This window comes from Lactuca sativa, chromosome 3 (assembly GCF_002870075.4).
Source record: "Lactuca sativa cultivar Salinas chromosome 3, Lsat_Salinas_v11, whole genome shotgun sequence".
Classification (NCBI taxonomy): domain Eukaryota; kingdom Viridiplantae; phylum Streptophyta; class Magnoliopsida; order Asterales; family Asteraceae; genus Lactuca; species Lactuca sativa.
In genome coordinates, this window is record NC_056625.2 from 110,309,937 (window position 1) to 110,330,899 (window position 20,963).

Genomic DNA, 20,963 nt, shown 5'->3' on the forward strand with positions numbered 1-20,963 from the left:
CTCAAACAAAACAATTAACCCAAAAAGAAAGATCTAAACATCTAGCCATCAAGATAAGAACTTAATACCTCAAAATCCTTGCAAAATGGATAATGATTCTGGATCCAAGACCCCTCCTCTAAGCTTAGAAACTTTAAGATCTTCTATCTCCTTCACAATGCATAAAATAGACATAGAACTTCCTTCCAAGGCTCAAATGCTTGACAATGGAGGCTACAACTCGTTTTAGAGTTTTGATAACAATGAAGGCTGATGAGGAGGCTAGCCAAAGGAACTTAAGGCCTTTAAATAGGGTGCAGCACCCTAGAAATTAGGTTTTCCTTCGCAACCACCAACCCGCTGAGTTGAGGCACCTCAACTTGTCATGTTGGTTCATTTAATCCCCGCGATTCTTCTATCTTAAATGCATCGAGTTGGTTCCTACAACTCGCCGTGTTCAACATGAAAATGGTTTATTCTAAAAAATTTCTCCTCAAGATTTCAGGCGTTACAACTCTCCCCCACTTAAATTAGATTTCATCCTCGAAATCCATCCTTACTTTTCTCAACATGCCAAACAATCTGAGTCGCGCAACCACAACCAGAAAAAACTATCGCCTCGCCCACGGGTCCCATCCATCTAGGGCTACACAGGCCTGACTCCTCTCTGGATCCATTCACAACCCTGCTATGCGTAACAAGAGTATGTCGTTGTAGTATAGTGGTAAGTATTCCCGCCTGTCACGCCGGTGACCCGGGTTCAATCCCCGACAACGACGCCAAAACTTGGTGGGATGTCAAGTCCACCAAGCAAATTACACCATTTGTTTGCAAATAAAATGTAATATAATGGTAAAAAGGGTATTGATCCTCAGGGAAATGGTTGTATTCACTCACCAATGCAATCTAAAAGAACTATTGCAAATAAACTAGCTAACTACAATTAAACTAAAAAAAAAAAGGGGGGGGGTGTTATGATTGCTTGAAAACTAAAGAGATAAATAACTAAAGAACTTGCAATTAAGAAAGAAAGTGAGATGGTCAAATATTGGAGAGAATTGGTAAACCAAGGCAATTCAACACAATGAACATTTGTGTGTTTATCATTAGGATTTAACATGAAGCTTATCATTCATCCCAAATTGGTTATAGCAATCATGAAGCATGATATGCCAAGATTTCTCCTAGGTAGTATGGAGGTTAGTGTAGCCCACAACACACCTTCTTAATCAAAATCAAAGATCCAGTTGAAGCAATTGAACCCAAGAAGTTGATTAGCCTTACGAATCAAGAAATCTCCAATTCCTATAGGATGTCAATGCTTACACATCCATAAAGGAGTTATAATTCACAAACTAGAGATGATTTCTACCATCATAAAGCTCTTGTTCTAAGTAAATTCAATGATTCAATGCTAAACCAAAGAAATAAACCAACAATGGCTTATTAAAGTACCAAGATCATGATCAAAGCACTAAACAAGCATATAAAATATGAAGTAGAATCATAGACATAAGATAAATGATAAATACGAATAAATCCTTCAAAAACCCACAAACATTCAGAGGTTTTAGCCAAGGTCTACCAAAATAGAGAGTTTAGCCACTCATGACAATAGATCAACAATCACAAAAGTCTAATTGCATAAAGAAACTACCAATATCTTGGAAAGATGAAAAGAAATGAGTCTTAAGCTTCAAAATTGCCCCATCCAGGTCTCTGATGGTGTAAAATCAAGAATGTGGCTAATAGATCTGATCCCCCAAGGTTATGGTGTGCCAAATGACCAAAATGCCCAAAACTAGGCAGTTGCGTGGGTACCCGCACAACAGAAATTCCACCCATGCAAGTGTTGTTGTAATGCTATTGACTCCTCATTCCTCCACTCCACCCTTCCACTACCAAAGATTCCTTTGGTCCCCTTCATGTCTATGTGATTCAAATCAACCAATCATCTTTTTGTTTCAAATGTAGATGCTCCAAGCCCAAAATAAAAGTCCAAAATCCATCTTCACAAGCCCACTTCATCCAAGCTTTTAGCTTATTAAGCCCAATTCTTCTTTGGTGGATCCGCCAAGACCAATAATGTATCGGAAAGCCCACTAAGCCCAACTCCAGTCAAATCGCAACCACAATAAGCTCCAAAATCCTGCAAAATTTCTTATATAAAATAAAAAGCCCACGATACGATCCATGATAAAGAAATATACAATACAAAACTAATGAAAAAGAGATAAAAATCTAAAATAAACTAATAAAAATAAGGAAATAAAATAAACTATCACTTACTAATTGCTCCAAAGGATGTGCTCTCAACCTAACAATGATTACCTTGAAATTACTATGCACACACATAAGCATGCACTTGAAAAGAATAATAAACGAGGATATGAAGCTAATTATAGGAAAGCATGGGAAACCTTAAAACTGATGGGCCAGACCCATGAAGGGGATGCCCTATTTTTAACCAATCATGGAATTCCATGTGGGTGTTTTTGGAACCTTCAACCTCATGGGTATCGTCCATGAACATCATCAATAAGCATCATTAAATGATGAGCGTCTTCATCGAGCATCTCCAACTGATGATTGTCCTCCTTTAGCATCTTCAACTGATGAGTGTCCTCATTGAGAATCTTTAACTGATGAGTGTCCTCCTTGAGCGTCTTTAACTGATGAGCATCCTCATTGCGTATCTTTAACTGATGAGCATCCTCCTTGAGCATCTTCAACTAATGAACATCCTCCTTGAGCATCTTCAACTTGTGAGCATCCATGATGCTCACACGTGATCCCTGATGCTCACTTGTTATTCCTGTTGCTCACTTGTTATTCCTGTTGCTCACTTGTGATCCCTAATTCTCACTCGTGATTCACGATGCTCAATTGTGATCCCTGATGCTCACTCGTGATTCTTGATGCTCACTTATGATTTGATCAAGTCAGTACACCCCAACATCACCATAAAATAATGGTGGACTTAAATACACAAAATAGGATACTAATTAATATATACATGTTAATAAGGGTTCTTCAATGCAAATCGACTTATTATGTTTGGGAATATGGTAAATGAGTCCACTGATTATAAGTGTATCTCATTGTTTTAGAAGATGTTAGATTTAATGATTTATTATTGGAAATTATCATAGTGTATTATGAAATACATATGATGTATTTCATGCATCGCATGTACAAAGTAGCCTTGTTAGTTGATGCATTAAATTAGTTCACTATAGGATGTGTAATGAGAGAGGAGTTAGAATGTATAACAGGCCTCGAGAAAATTCTTAATTGTATGAATAAGAAACTACTGAATAAAGATGTGGGATTGGGTACAATGTAGTGTTTGCATCCTTAATAATGTTATTGTACTCTAATAATTGAAGGATGCATTTTAAGGTATAAGTACCTATCTTATGTATAAGCGATTCCATGAACTAATTCTTCTTTTTGGGTGAATGTAGCACCCATGAAATGAACAAAAATTAGTACCAAAACTATTTTTATGGTGAATACCAGCATATATCACATGACATCTACACATAAAATATACATGTAAAATCAGGTAAATACAATACATAATTTTGTGAGAATCCTCGATTTAAAATAATATAACTGATCATAAATTTACTTAATTCCTAACTCGATCCTTAAGATTCTATAGTCCTTGAAGACTATAATGAAACATATAAAAATATCAAAATCATAAGGATTTATGTTGAATGTATGCTATAATTTCATATGTTTCTCCACCAATATAGAATTTTCTTATCACTGGTATAAGGTGAAACCCCACCTCATGGGGGTACACTAACTGGGATCTACATTGACAAATTCAATAACTATGTTTGTCTGAGACATATTCCATTCCTCCAAATATCGTTCTTAACATTGGTCAATATCTCTACAATAGGCTTCGACTTCACACTTTAAGATAACATATGATAACTTCACCTCCAGTACTTGAAAACACTACTCATGAAGTTTTTGTGATAAATTTTAGAGTTCTATGCGATGACAACCCCATTCTAACTTTAATAGAAGCATGCCAAAGTACCATACAATTGTTGCGGTTCCCCGACATTATTTGATCTTTGAAAGGATTAAGATACCTTCTAATGTAACTTGCATCACAAAAAATGTCTTAAAACTAATTACAAGAGTCCTTGCCCACAACATCACCATGAACAATTTATTATACAATTTTGTGCCACACACCTTAACGTCCTATTTTGATGCATATATTATCGTGTGCCATATATGAAAATTGACATAATAATCTCTTTCATTAAATATAATTGCTTCTTTATTCTATACCAATAATCACCCTTCTTCTCTTCTCTCACTCTCTCACTTGATTTTTAAGAACCATGGAATTCTTTTTGTTGAAAATAATAAAAACTTAATGAAGTAATGAAACCAAGTTTCAGAATTGTCAAATGATAAGAGGTGCTGAAATTTTAAAAACTATGATAAAAATATTGAAGTACTTTCTTCACAGGTAAAGTTGAGAAGATGTTTCATATTCATATTTTTAACTTGTGTTTGGAAGATCTGAAGGTGCTCTAAAACACTAAAGTGCTCACACATATTACAAAGTAAACCACTCTCAATATATTCTCTAAGAACTTATGATAATGTATGAGTAAGGTGAGCAGAATGAGTAAGAGCGAGTAAATTGAGCAGACTGAGAAATTTTATAATGGGTCCTAAGGGGCCTATTTTTAGGCTTTGGAAAAGCCAATAACATGGCTTGACCAATCAGGTGTTGACATGTCATCATGACCGAGTCATCAATTGACACCTTGCCATACTTAAAAGAGAATGGATGGAATATTCCAATTTTGTTAGGTTTCCATAAAGTTTCTATCCAAGTCTTGCGTCTTGAATTCACTTGAGTATTCTTGATCAACTTTGAGAATGTGTTGAGCAGATCATGATGTGCAATCCTCTTCAGAAGGGTCTTCTGAGTGACATCATGTTCAAGGAGTACCATGCATTTCAAGAAGTGTCATGAAAGTTGGAGTGCCTTAAATGTCAAGAAGTGCCATGAACATCAAGGAGTGCCAAAGATGACCAAGATGCTCCATACATGTTAAGGATGCGTTACTCATAACCAAGAGGTGCCATTTATGATTACGATGCACCACCTTGCTTCCAGGAAGTTCTCCATGTCAACTAAATGTATCACAACATCTGATTTTTCAAACACTTGGTCAATCTTCAGTATCTTTCCAACTTGAAACATTCTGATAATGTTTGTTAGAAAATATAAATCAATACTCAACTTATTTGAAGTGACAATCGCATCATTATATTTCCAACATGTGGTTTCATCCTTTCTCTAATTATGTAGCTCCTAAGGAGTACATTTTAGTTTATTAAATTACCTAACAAATCATATGAGCACTTACTCCTTTAACATCCCACATAAGGCACATAAATAAGCAATATGTCGACAACGTCCATAACTATGTTTAAGTGAGACGTATTTCTTGCCTCCTAACATCGTGCCTAGAATAATAGCATTGCACGATGAAACTAGCAAAGGATTTGATTCGACTTCACACTCTAACACAACTTGTGATAACTTCATCTCTAACAATGTGCAACACCACTCATGAAGATGGTGTATAGGATTACCTAATTAATCATCTAATTACTTCTTAAAAATTCCCATAAGGTACATAACGCCACATCAAGAGTCTCGTTTACTATATACCCATTTGCATAAAAAAATTACGTATGTTACATAGTGGTTGAACTAGAAGTGAATTTCCCCAAAAAAATATCCAATTGAAGAGCTCCATAACTTTGCTTCTCAACTGAACTTCAATTTCTTACTTCTAAAAACCAAACAATGTAATTGAAAAAAGAAATGTATTTGGTATTGTGATATGTTTATAAAAGTGTAAAAATACCTAACAACTTAACATCCAATTACTATTTGTACATAAAATGCATCTTCTTTTAACCTTATCATGAACATCACAAATATTTATTCTATATAGTTTATCTTCTTACCAAAATTATTTACTACAAATATTTGAAACCATTAGTATGTTAGTGAAAACAAAGAGAGGTACATGATAATATTTGTTATGCTTCCAAACACTGTTTAGGAGCTAAGTACAATCATTTGAAACACGGAGGGGTGAAATGAAAATAATGAGGGGTTACTCGTTAGTGGCAGTGGGTTTTGTGAAGAAAATACTTCAAAGGCAGTTTGGCATTGAAATAATTGGTCTTACCCCGTGACTCAAACTTTGAAAATGATAACATTCTTCATCATTTTAAGGACTATTTACGAATAAATAATAACATTTGAAACTTTTTTTGTAATCGTCCTATTTTATTATTTGGGAAAATTATTGTTATGCATCAACTTCGGTCCCATATGTTAAATAAGGGCAATATGGGAAAATCATTAAATAAAGATAATCTTATTAGTGCAGGGGCATTTTAGGCATTTTATATTAGTTAATTTGTTATGACAGATAGTATAAGAAGATGGTAGTGGGCAGGGAGTGAGATATCAATCTTTTTGTGAAATCTGGAATGTATTCCTTGGGTGAGTAGCTATCTCGAATCAGCTATCCTATCAATTGTTCTTGTAATCTTTTGGTTATATTTAAGGTTATCAATCAATATTTGAAGCTGTTGGTAATTGTTTATGTTATTGAATCTGTTCTTGTAAGTCTAGTTCATAACAAATGGTATCCGAGCATTCATCTGGGATTAGGGCTGGAGATAAAGGAAGGAAGGAGGCTGGAGGAGCTCAACTCAAGAGGGTTGAGTTGCTAGAGACAGAATTAGGGCATGTGTACGATCGAATGGAGAATCCAGGGCATCTGATCCAACATACTGCTGACTCCATAGCCTCTCTTCAGTTGAAGATGGAGCAGAAGTTCGAAGAGGTTTTGATGGCAATAGCCAAGAGCCATCCGGAAGAACCAAATGGAAAGAAATCAGTGGGAGAAGAGCACAGCAGCGACCCTGTTTTTTCGCGGACAAAAGGGACAAACCCAATGGGATTCAGTGGAGGTTCAAGAAATGGAACAGGAGGTGGTTCCGATGGCGGTGGCGGTGGCTGTACAACCGGAGGCGAATAAAACGGAGGAACCAACTGGAGAATCAAGAAGCTGGAGATACCACTATTTAATGGAAATAATTCGAATGGTTGGGTTCTTGAGGCAGAGAGAAGATTTGTAGATTATCAATAATCAGAAGTAGAAAAACTGGAGGTTGCGGTAGCGGCACTAGAGGGCTATGCTGCTCTCTAGTATGATGAAGAACACTATCGTCGACCCATTAGAGATTGGGAAGAACTAAAATTCCTAATCCTCCGACGATTTGGATCCTCAATGTTTACAGCGGAGTCATGGTGGCCGGACTACCATGGTGGAAGGCAGTCGGAGCACCGATGGAGTCTCAGGGAGACAACAGATCTGTTAGATGATGGACGGGAGAATAGACAGGAAGAAGCATTTTTAGGGTTTTGCAAAAATGGGCCTAAAATTGACAATTGGGCTGAAACTAACACCTTGGGCTCACATAAACCGAATCAAGGAAAGCGACTTGTTTAAAGGTAACAGTTTAAAATCTAGCCCAATCTTACTTAAATCAGTTAATCATGAAGAGAACTTAAACTCACCACGTGAGATTGAATCAAAGATTACCAAATCAATCCCACAATCTGCAACCTTGGCACCGATTCTCACGTACGCATCAACCCTACCCTTGTCAATTTCACCGTTTCCTACCGAGGAGCTACAAGATGGTGATCTAATTCTAAGAGAAAAAAACGAAATAGCAGGAACAAAATGTCATCGTGCTAAACTTCAAGGTTCAAAGAAAGACAAAGTGATTGGGAAAGGTCCTGTCGCTTTTCCTTGGAGTTTACGTGACAATATTAATGAAGGAAAAGATGTTAATACAATTGCTGAAAATGATGATCAGGAAGAACATAAGTCTCAACATGAAGATAACAACAGTACAATATCAAGTCCATGGGCACCATTGATGGAGGTGGTGCGTACAACTATGTCAGGTGAATGTGCTTATGTTGGTGCAATGGGGATTAAAGCTCTGACATGGATGCAAAACCCATAAGTTAGCTTTGTTAAACTATCTGATCCTGCTTGGTTGAATGATTTTTCTCTAACCAGGCAGGTTCGTTGCAAGGCTACTCTGGATGTAGTTGTTACACTACAAGAAATTATGAGAGTAATTGCTACTAAAGTCCCTGAAGAAATTGATGCAGATTTACATGATGGTAGTTTGCGGTTGCTACGTGACGGTTGTATTGGGTGTTACAAAGAAGAAAATTTTGAGGGAGATGGGAAAGTGCTCGAAATGATGAAGAAGCATGAAGTTCCTATAACCCTTGGAATGTACAATATCAGGATTCAGATCTTGTGTAAGCTTAAAAAGACCATTCTAGCTAGAGCGTTGCTCAATGGGCTTATATCAACAAACGTGAAGCCTAATTCAATTACTTACAATCATTTTATTCATGGATATTGCAAGGAGGGGAAGTTAGTTGTTCTAAAGAGAGCTATGTTTGATCCTTTTGACAAAAGCAAGAAGATGCACAACACCAAGTCGCACATGAGAAGGGTGTTTATTATGAATGACTGCAACGAGCTGATGCAAAAATATCTTGGTCCCTTGGGGAATGTTGTGGATTCCTATGACTTACTAGTCAACAATTCCCATGAAAGGCTACACCGGAACAAGATTCTGCAAGTTATCAAGAAGAAACACATTGAAATGTTCAGTAAGATTGCTGAAAACAAGAAAGATGGAGAAGCTGTGGTGATATCTAATGAGAGGAATTCTGCACCGGGGAGAACTTCTCACTCTGAATTTATGGAGGAGGGTAGCTGTAGTGAGGTTAAAGAATCAAAAGAGAGTCAAGTAGAAGTCATTATACAGTGGAAGGGCAAGCTTATATCGGAAGTTACTTGGGAAGAATTCATAACTCTGCCTTACGTTTTTTCCTTTCACCTTGAGGGCAAGGTGCATCTTTTAGGATGGGGTATTGCTAAGGCTTTAGTCAAGTTTAAGAAGGATGATGGTTCTAGTTTCCAATATTTGCCCCCATGTTTGATTATTCATGAGAATGGCAATACTGATGAAGCTGTTAAGTTGATCATGGGTGCAATGGAACAAGTGGGTGGAATATATATGGTGATTGTTATGGTGGTGGCAGATCATGGTAAGGGTGAGGGCAAGAAAAAGAGGCCAATTGAGAGAATTTGGATGGTATACACTATTTGTATCCACCTTGAGGACAAGGTGGTTCTTTTGGGGTGGGGTATTGTTATGCATCAACTTCAGTCCTATATGTTAGATAAGGGCAATATGGGAAAATCATTAAATAAAGATAATCTTATTAGTGCAGGGCATTTTAGGCATTTTATATTAGTTAATTTGTTATGACAGATAGTATAAGAAGAGGGTAGTGGGCAGGGAGTGAGATATCAATCTTTTTGTGAAATCTGGAATGTATTCCTTAGGAGAGTAGCTATCTCGAATCAGCTAACCTATCAATTGTTCTTGTAATCTTTTGGTTATATTTAAGGTTATCAATCAATATTTGAAGCTGTTGGTCGTTGTTTATGTTATTGAATATGTTCTTGTAAGTCCAGTTCATAACAATTACTTAAAATGGTAACGAAGTTTTCAAAATGTTCAAAAAAAATACCATTGTTCAAAAAAATATCATGACATAACCCCACACTCACTTTTCTGTTTAACTGATCATGTGAAGCGTCATCCTTCGAAAACCTTTGTAGTGCCGGAAATCTACAATCGCTCCTATGTCTAGTTTATTTTATTTTTTATTTTGTCTCTCTTGTGTTGCAACACTAATGAATGACTCACTAATGAACGACTAACCCTGATGTGATATATATATATATATATATATATATATATATATATATATATATATATATATATATATATATATATATATATATATAATCCTAATAAAAACCTCTCTTAGAATTCACTTGTCCAACTCTTAGATTACAAATCTGCCACGGGGCAATACAAGAAGGAATACACTAAAAACTTTCCCGCCCATGTTCCATTGCACCCATACACTTTAATTATTATTATTATTATTATTATTATTATTATTATTATTGATTTTTTAACAAACCCATCCCTTCCCTTTCACCACCCACCAAACCCATCCTTTTTCCCCATCCCATCGTCCATCAGCAACTACATACAGTATTTGATCAACATTGAGTTTAAATAATTTTCTTCTACTAATTTGAATATATAGAATAAGATGAGGGCTACGTTAAAGAAAGGGCGAACATACCAAATTAGTTAATCGCAGGGGAGAGGTGTACCATAAGTCGTAGAGGTAGGAGGAGGGACGCTTTGAGGGGAAGACATCGCCTAGTGTTTGAAAACATTGATAAAGTAATGATCACACATTTCATTTTTTTTTTCTTTGTCTTTTCCAAGTCTTCATTTGGAAATACTGACATTTGATTCTTGGAGTGCAAAATCATGTTTCAAAGATGGTGTCTTAGACTCGAATGCAATACATGTCTTTGATTTACTGGACGATTTATGATAGGTTTTAATTTTGTTTTGGTTTTCTTTTTAATGTTATGTTTGATTTAAGAATTATATTTAAGATCTATTTTAGATTTTATATTGATATGATCGGTTTGGAGGTTTGAATTAGGCCCGAGGTTTCTTGAAAAAAAGAAGGAATGAGTGATGAAGATCATAATATAGATTTAACAAAGTTAAATGTTAAATGACCAAAAGTGTGACAAGTAAAAAATTTGAGAAACAATAATATATAAATTTAAAATAAAGAAGACTAGACTTATTTTTAAAAAAATCTATCTAACCACAAGGATGAAGAATGTAATTTTATCTAAATGTTATGTATATTGCAATTGAAATATTATAATATTTTATTAGAAAAAAATATCAAAAAAAGATAATATATAAAATTAATCGTCATAATTATAAAAAAACAAAATGATAATATTATATAATCTTTATAATTAATATTTCATAAATTAAATATTTAACAAAAACAATTAATTAGTAAATAAAATATCTATTTAAAACTTAATATATATATATTTTTTTGAAAGAGCGTATTTAAAACTTAATATATGTCAAGTGGTAAAATGAACTATGACCACAAGGGGTTTAATGTACAAAACTTTAAAGTATAAAAAAAGGCAGATAATTTATGTTTTCCAAGGGTAAAAAGTGATCAATAAAAAACGTTAATAGTAATAAGTTGTAAAAATATAATCATTTGAAATGCTCTTAGAGCATCTCCAATGATTAAGCTATGTTATGATTTTAAAAAATTATCAATTCATGATTCTACTAATTTTAACCTATAATTAAATGATCCCTCCGATAGTTAACTTCTACCAATACAATATTTAATAGTAATAGTTAGTTAGTAAAAAATAAAAATTATTCAAAACTAAAATATAATTAAGAGGATAAAATGAAATATAATTAAAAGAATGAAAAATGGATACACTAAACAGCAAAAATATATTTACCACTCAATATATTAAAAATAAACATATAAGTTATTAAAAAAGCATCTCATTTAAAATGCAGGTGTTAAGTTAAACCTCCAAATATAGGTATGAAGACATTTCAAAGCCAAAACTTGACATACAACATCAAATGGTTAGTTAAACCAATAATACCAAATGTATACTTCCACATGATAATATTATATAATCTTTATAATTAATATTTCATAAATTAAATATTTAACAAAAACAATTAATTAGTAAATAAAATATCTATTTAAAACTTAATATATATATTTTTTTGAAAGAGCGTATTTAAAACTTAATATATGTCAAGTGGTAAAATGAACTATGACCACAAGGGGTTTAATGTACAAAACTTTAAAGTATAAAAAAAGGCAGATAATTTATGTTTTCCAAGGATAAAAAGTGATCAATAAAAAACGTTAATAGTAATAAGTTGTAAAAATATAATCATTTGAAATGCTCTTAGAGCATCTCCAATGATTAAGCTATGTTATGATTTTAAAAAATTATCAATTCATGATTCTACTAATTTTAACCTATAATTAAATGATCACTCCAATAGTTAACTTCTACCAATACAATATTTAATAGAAATAGTTAGTTAGTAAAAAAATAAAAATTATTCAAAACTAAAATATAATTAAGAGGATAAAATGAAATATAATTACAAGAATGAAAAATGGATACACTAAAAAGCAAAAATATATTTACCACTCAATATATTAAAAATAAACATATAAGTTATTAAAAAAGCATCTCATTTAAAATACAGGTGTTAAGTTAAACCTCCAAATATAGGTTTGAACACATTTCAAAGCCAAAACTTGACATACAACATCAAATGGTTAGTTAAACCAATAATACCAAATGTATACTTCCACATGCAAAGTCAACCATTGTTTAGTAAAAATAAACAGTAGCAAGAGATCAACAGAAACATAAATCAAAAGTAATAGTTCACAAAACAAGCATGCAATACAAATGTTACTATTCTCCCATCTCATGTCATAAATAAATAATCCGAGCTCATAAATAGTTAGCATTATATATATATATATGGAAGAGTTCTATGAAAATATAAAAACCCAAAAATAACCCTCAAAAACCCTAGAAAATCAATACAAATACAAAAAAAAAAAAAAAAAAAAAAAAAAAAAAAAAAAAAAAACTTGGAGACATCTTTTTATTACTTTAGAAACACCAAAATCTCGTGTGTGTATGTGATTTTAATGTTTATAAAGTCAAAAAAATAGATATCTAAAAGTATTTTCTATGTATTCTAGGGTTTTAAAGGTTTTTTTGGCTTTATGCATTTTCCATAGAACCGATTTCTGTAATACCTAGTTTCCGAATGTTTCTATTATTGGGATAGCAGGTCGTAAATGGATGGAGTAAAGGTCTTGGGCTTCAAGGAAGTAGAGTTTAGACCCTATCGGATGTTGAAAATATTGGGAAGCGATTAAAGCCATCGAACTGTGCTTCGAAGCAAAAAGGGTAAAATAGGAAAAGTGATGTTTCAGGCTTCTTTCATGAATGAAGAATTTTAATTCAGCATGTTTTAAGTCAAAAGTAATTAGATAGGATTTTGGGGCTCTTCAATACCTTTATGTGCATATAAAGAACGCTGAAAACGGAGTTGAAACGAAGAAGTGATGGTTGTTTGAAGTTGAAGTGGAAATTGGGCACTTTTGGATTAGTCAGGGCATAACTAAAAGTTATGTAGCGCGTAACTTGTTGATTTTGGACGTGCTTTTAATGAGTTACACATGTCGTAACTTAGGTTATGCAAGGCATAATCTGGGTAGATCAAATCCCTAATTCTCCGGTTTTGAGCCCTATTTAAGGGCTCTAACTTATGGGAAACCCTCTCATTACCAACCTCCATCACCAAAGATCATTCCTTGAGAAACCCTAGCCTCCCCTCACTTGTTTTGAGACTTGCATCATTTATGAGATTATTTCTCCATTGGAAGGTGGAATGTTGAAGAATACGATGGTGGCAAAGTGTATAGAATAAGAGTTCAAGTATAGATCGAATAAGATTACATCATTCATGTTCCATTGTGAGTAAAAAGCTTCTAACTTGCTCATTGGTTTCATAGATCCAGTTATTTGTCATATTTTCCACTATTTGGTCATTTTAGTGCATAAATTTAGATCTTGAAAGTTTGTGACATTGTTATGGATTAAGTTGGAAACTTTATCCATCTAAACATCATATTGATTCAGATCTGAAGGTTGGAAACTTAGACTAAATGGATTAAGTTGAGAAATATGCATTTTTGGTCCTTTTTAGACTTAAAGACTAGGTCTTGGTTGTTTGGAACATCCTAATGGATAAAGTTGGAAACTTTATCCATTATGGAGCTATTAGGACCCAAATTTGAGCTTGGAGTGAAATGTATAAATGTATTAAGTGCTTATAATGAAGTTTGCTAAGAGACGCCGTATGTGACATCCCCATTTTCACGGCCAGAAAAGACCGATTTTGTTTATGCTTTATAAAAATCAGAGTTCTTCTTTTAATAAAAACGTTGCGGAATTTGTTCCCAGAAAAACATGATAAATACGTTATTAAAACCATTTTCGAAGAAACGTATTTATTTAATTTTAAAACGTTTGGGATGTCATCGTTAATATAGAAACATAAGCATAAATAGAACTTACATTTATTTACACTAGTGATCTACATCTCTTTAAATCTCTCAGTGTAATGTGAATTCATATCAACACCTGTGATATAAATAAACTGAGTGGGTCAGGTTGGGAAACCTGGTGAGCACATAGGGTTTTCAACCCACAATAATATAATTATTATTTTTAAACATCAAACAATCAACCCAATTACCCATTCCCGTTATCCTCACATTACGTCCCTAAAACATCTAACACAAGGGACCTAGTCTAAGGACTATCATTGGGACGGACACTACTGCTAAGGGGATTCCTTGGCAATGAAAGTCCTAAAGGCAACCATGTAGGGGATGAAGTATACCTGGTGAGCACATAGTTCACACAGTTCGAATAATCACACGGTTCGAATAAACACCTACAGGTTGCGAGCCTGCTAGTGTTCCACTGGACTGTTTAGAATAGTCCGTGGTTGTCCTCTATACTCTGCTAGATGACTGGATCATCAATAACATCTACAATGAGGCCTCTCATTATTTCATTTTATCACACAACAACTAATACATCTACCCATGTTTTACCCAACACATTTTGTAGATATAAAATACATATACAGTTTAAATCATTGAAAACATGTATAAAACGTTCATCCAGCATAAATAGCAAATATTCAAATAATATGCACACATAGCACGTAATTTATATAAAATACTTCATATCTATGTGTAAGCTGAAAGAGACTATACACTCACCTGAAAGGTGGTGACTCAGCACTCGGACAACGCTTCGATACTCTTAAAACGATATTCCTTCGATAAAACAGTGAATTTTATCGAAAACCGGAACTTAATTGGAGCAGCGTTTCGAAACCGAAAGGCTCTTTTTCTTGGGACTCCGGGAGCCTCGTGGCTTCCCTCGGGAGCTAGGGATTTTATCTAGGGATTAGGGGTGGTTTAGGAGCTAGAGAGAGAAAGTATTTTAGAGAGAGAAGGAGAATGGTGTGAAAAATGAAGGCTGCCCTCCCAGCTATTTATAGGCTGCTGGCTTCGGACTACGCTGGGCGTACTCCTCGGATAAGACCACCAGCTCGGACCCAGCTGTCTTGCACTCATCGAATGGATCAGATCAGACCTACGCGGGGCGTACTGCGAGGGTGGCGTGTCACAACCCGAAGCGAAGCCTTGGTCAACAAGCAACGGCCCAGATGCAGCCACGTTATCAACCTCGCAACAGACTTCACAATTTCATGCTTCAACTTTAAAAATTCGTAACTTTCGCATACGAGCTCCGTTTTCGACGTTCTTTATATCCACGCGAAGGTGGGAACGTACTCTACAACTATCGTTTAGACTTCGTCGGCTAATTTTGATTCGATTTTAAATTTTATATTATTAACGGGCCGGGATAGGATAGGTCCGTTAAATCCTCATAACTCCTTCATCCGACATCCGTTTTCGCCCATATTTTTCTCGTTACACTACTCTTAACGATATCTCCGATTCTCATTTAGGTCGTGTCGGCTAAAAACCACTAGATCCAATATTCAAATTTCGGGTTGTATACTACTAATCCGAAACTTCGAAAAATCATAACTTCTTCATACGAAGTCAGATTTGGGCGTTCTTTTTATCGATGTTCTTAGTTAACATATTATACGAATTTTGTTTAGATTGCTAAGGCTAAATCTTGCTCTATCGTAAATTTGCTATTTACGCTTTCCGGTGCCGTGCTGGTTCCGACGCGAAACTTCGACGGGTCATAACTTCTTCATTATAACTCGGATTTCGGCGTTCTTTATATGTACGGAAACCTTGTGACATATTCTACAACTTGGTTAAGATTATTTATTCTAAATAATCGTTTTTCGAAAAGTCGTTTTCGACCCCTATTGCCTCTAAATTGACTAGCCCGGATTTGCGGGAGTTACACCGTACGCGGTGCATAATCTGGGCTACACCCGGCGTAGCCTGATTTTTGCCCATTTTATGGATAAGACTCTACAACCTGCGTAGAGTAAGACGTACATCGCATGTAAGTCAACGAAAGGTTGACCATTGAATTTTTGAACAGTTTGACTTATAGTTAACTGTGAAGGGTTGAGGACTTAGAAGGGAAAAATGGTCTTTTGCCCAAATGAGGTTTTATCTTAGTAATTGGACTTGATATGTTGGAGTAATTACCTTAATTTCTAATTAGTGTTTTGTTTGTGGATATGTTTGGTGGGAGGGACTTTAGCATCGGCAGCTCATGTGAGAGACCTAATTGTTTACCGATCGAGGCGAGTCTTCTTACTATACTTGTTTGTGATTTCAAGTGAACTTGACTCCATTTCTTTTGCTTTAGCATCTGGAGAAGACATTGACACTGAGGAGCATCAATCGAATAAAGAGGTTGTGGCGAGTAAAGAAGAAAATGACTGGTTGATGGCCATGAATGAAGAAATGTGATCTTTAGAGAAGAATGAAACATTGGATCTTGTTCCATTACCAAAGGGAGCGAAGCTAGTGGAATGAAAATGGATCCTTAAGAAGAAGGAAGGGATACCAGGAGTTGAACTAGATAGGTTCAAAGCAAGGTTGGTGGCGAAAAGGGTTTTCTCATAATTAAGGAATTGATTATCATGAGGTGTCCCCACCAGTCGTGAAGCACAAGAAAATTCAGGTTCTTTTGGCAATGGTGAGTGCATTGGATCTGGTGCTTGAACAACTGTATGTGAAAACAACATTTCTTCATGGGAATTTAGAAGAGAAGATTTAAATGTCCTAGCTAGAAGGGTTCTTTGATTCTAAGAAGGATCATGTATGTTTGCTAAAGAAATCCATGTATGGGTTGAAGCAGTCTCTAAGACAATCGTACAAGAGATTTGATTCAATCATGATCTCGAATGGATACACTCAGAACCAGTTTGACAATTGTATATACTCCAAGGAATTGTCACCAGATTCCTACATATATATCTATTGCTATATGTTGATGACATGCTCGTCGCAGCTAAAGATATGGGTTGAATAAATGACTGGAAGGCGACCCTGAAGAATGAGTTTGAGATGAAGGATTTGGGAGCAGCAAAGAAGATACTAGGGATATAGATTCAAAGGGACAGAAGATCAGTGCGGTTATGTATTTCTCAACAAAAGTACACTTAGAAAGTCCTGCAGTCTTTCAATTGTGATCAATCCAAGCCAGTTGAAACTCCTTTCACGGCTCACTTTAAAATTGGTCCAAACACTATACCCACTACTACGAAGAAAGGAAGTACATGAGCAGGGTTCCATAATTAAGTGCTGTTGGAAGTCTCATGTGTGCTATGGTATATAGAAGAACTGATTTGGATCATGCAGTTAGTGTGATTAGTAGGTTTATCAGTAATCTAGGGAAGACTCATTAGGAAGCTGTAAACTGGATCTTGCGATACTTGAAGGGAACGATGGATGTTTTCTTGGTGTATGGAGCAAATAAGAAGAGTGACTTAGTGGGATATTCTGACTCTGATTATGGTGGTGACTTGTTGAAGTTCAGGTCACGGACGTGCTACATATTCACTTTATTCAAATGTGCCATCAGTTAGAAGTCAACATTGCAAGATATTGTTGCTTTCTCCACAACTGAATCCGAGTACATGTCCATGACAGAAGGAATAAAGGAGGACATATGGATGCAAGGTCTTATTAAGAGTCTTGGTCTGATGGTGGAGAAGCATGTATTGTATTGTGACAATCAAAGTGCTTTGAGTCTTGCAAAGAATTCCATGTATCACGAGAAGACGAAGCACATTGATGTCAGACTGAATTTCATTCGGGATAATCTGGAAGGAGACAAGTTTTCAATACTGAAGATGGATACCAAGGTTAACCCAATAGGTATGTTGACAAAGCCGTTTCCCACGGAGAAGTTCAAGCTTTGCTTAGACTTGGTTGATGTTCGTAGGAGATAGGTCTTTTTGGGGACGAATGGCAAGAAGGGAGAGGAAGTTCTTGTTTGAGGTGGAGTTCAAAGGATGCTCAAGTCAAGGTGGAGATTGTTAAATATGACTCAAACATTTGGATCATGTTCATGGAGCATTGGGAGCACTTGGACCTCAATGGAGCACTTGGGGTTCGTGGAGCATGTGACAAAGGAACGGATCTTCTGAGAAAGGAATAATCATCAGATAAAGGAACGAATCAGTGTCAAATGAACGGATCATGTACAAAGGGGTTTGGAGCACTTGGAAGAGGTTTGGAGTACTTGGAAGAGGTTTGGAGCACTTGCGAGGGATATGGAGCACCAAGTGGTCCTTGTTGCGCCATATGATAAAGAGATGTGCCACAAAGGATGATCTTGCACCATGACACTCCTTCTTGCGCCATCATGGCACTCCTCTTCACCATTTTGTTCAATCTTGCGCCATGAGGCTTGTTGTTGCACAATGCATGTGCCTGTTGCTCCATTGTGATGTTGTTGCTTCAAGCTTGATGTTCTTGATGCCTATTGCACCATTCATATCCTTTATGCGCCATCTGGAGATGTTGTTGCGCCATGAAGAAGTTGTTGCACCATTATGGACCATCTTGGTACATGATGCACCATATTGATTCCTTTGTTGTGCCATATTGATCCTATTATGCTTAGAAGATGATGCTGCTCAAGAATGTTCTGAAGATGTTGCATGGTGGATTGTGATTGGTTGACACCTTTCATGGGCCTATGGACCAATGGGCTTGGCCCATTAGGGTTTTAGGTATGTGAAATTGTACTTGTAACCCTATTTGTGAGCTCTAAAATAAAGAATACTCCTCTCCTGCCCCTAGAAATAGGTCACCTTGACCGAACCACGTAAATACTGTGTCTTGTGTGCTTATAATTTTGCTACTTATCCATTTTTCTTCGTAACAGTGTAACACCCAAAATTTTCAAACTTTAAAAAGTCATGGTTTAAACAAAATCATTACAGGTATTATCCCATATTTAACAAAAACAGTCCCATAAAACCTATTTATGATTAAAACATTGGGTGTTACCTTTAAGCATCATACCAACCATAGCAAGCAAATTAGAGTTACATCAATATCAATTCAAAAGGATATGAACAAGTTCCACTCTATTATCTATCTCTTATGTAACAGCCCGAAATCTCAGGTATTATTAAATTATGTTTTTGGGGTAATTTAAGAGGGGACTATGGCGAGTTGGAGCCTAGACTCGCCGAGTAGGATCGCAGACTTGGTCGCGGGTTCGCGACTGGACTCGACGAGTCCAGATATGGACTCGGCGAGTCGACGCTGTTTAGCGGAAACCCTAACCGTTCAGGTTTGGGACGTATATAAAGGACTCATTGGCCGTCATTGTTCGTTTTAGCCTTCTGAGAAGAACCCTAAATCCATTGTGTGCATCTGGAGCAAGGATCTTAGGCCATTGTTGATTATAGAAGAGTGGTTGTGCAAGGAAGAGAAGGGATTGGCTAAAGGAGCAGCAAGGGGGTCACATTCTGAGGATTGGGGATACAGAGAATACATCATCCAGGTAAGAATTCGTGTATGCTCTGCTATATTGATGTATTTATGGATTTAGGGTTTATGGAACCCTTGTATGATTAGATTGACTGATACCCTAGTCCCCTAAACGGGTGTAACCCTGTATTGAGACCTATGGAGGTCCAGAATGTCCCATGTCTATGCTTTTCGGGAATTGATGAAGGTTTTGGATTGGAATCCTTATGCCTTAGGTCAAAATGTAGAATATGAATCACATGGTGTATCATGAGCACTGAAATGAGGACTTCACGTGGTAGATCATCCTAGGAAGGCCAGACCTAGGAATGGTCGAAGCAGTTCTGACTTTAGGATGCAGTTTGAGCGGTTGCATGGCATGGACTCGCCGAGTTCGATGAGCAGACTCGGCGAGTAGCTTGAAGATTTACTGGGACTCGCCGAGTTGTTCTTCAGACTCGGCGAGTGGAGTCGGGGTGGCCCCGCGATTCTTCCAGGAGTAACTCGTCGGGTCGAGGAGGATACTCGACGAGTAGATAAGGAATCTCAGAAAGTTGGAGGACGTCTAGACTCGCCGAGTCGCCATGGTACTCGCCGAGTCCGGTCGAGTTGACCGTCGACCGTTGACCAGAGTTGACCTAAGTCTGACTTCTTAGGGATAGTCACACTTAGAAGGGATAAGTGTTAATGAGATATGTGATGTTATAGGGAGGTTGTAGCTCGTCGGATTGTGCACGAGTGATTTCAGGATTTGCTAGCTTTCAGCATTTACGAGGTGAGTCTTCTCACTATACTGTACCCAGAAGGGTTTGACTGTGTGACCGGAAGGTCGGATATGATATGTGATATGTATGCTATATGTGGTAAGGTAATTGTTATATGTGCTATGTATGTTATGTGGGCCGGAAGGCAATATGTTATGGGCCGGAAGGCGTGGTATTGATGACCGGAAGGTCAGGGCCTGGAAAGGCGTATGTGCGAAAGTTGTATATTGGGGAACTCACTAAGCATTTATGCTTACAGTTGCTATGTATGTGTTTCAGGTACTAGCGAGGACCGTGGGAAGGCGCCAGCGTGATCGATACACACTGAAGAATGCTTTTTATGATCTTGGGATTTTGAATATTTGTATTTGACAGAATACTTAACTATTTATGCCTTGTTTGAACGAAAATAATTATATTTTAAAAATGAAAAATTTGTTTGAAAATTTGCGTTGTTACAATTGGTATCAGAGCCTTGGTTTGAGGGATTCGGGTGCACCTTCGGGGGTAACTGAACTCAAACCGAGGATTTGAGGAAACTTTTT

General features: G+C 36.2%; 1 non-coding gene across 1 annotated transcript; it reads left to right on the forward strand.

Moving 5' to 3' along the window:
• Nucleotides 1-686: 686 nt before the first annotated feature.
• TRNAD-GUC (transfer RNA aspartic acid (anticodon GUC)) lies at nucleotides 687-758 on the forward strand. The gene has a single exon. It is a non-coding gene; the product is annotated as a tRNA-Asp (tRNA).
• The last annotated feature ends 20,205 nt before the right edge of the window (nucleotides 759-20,963 follow it).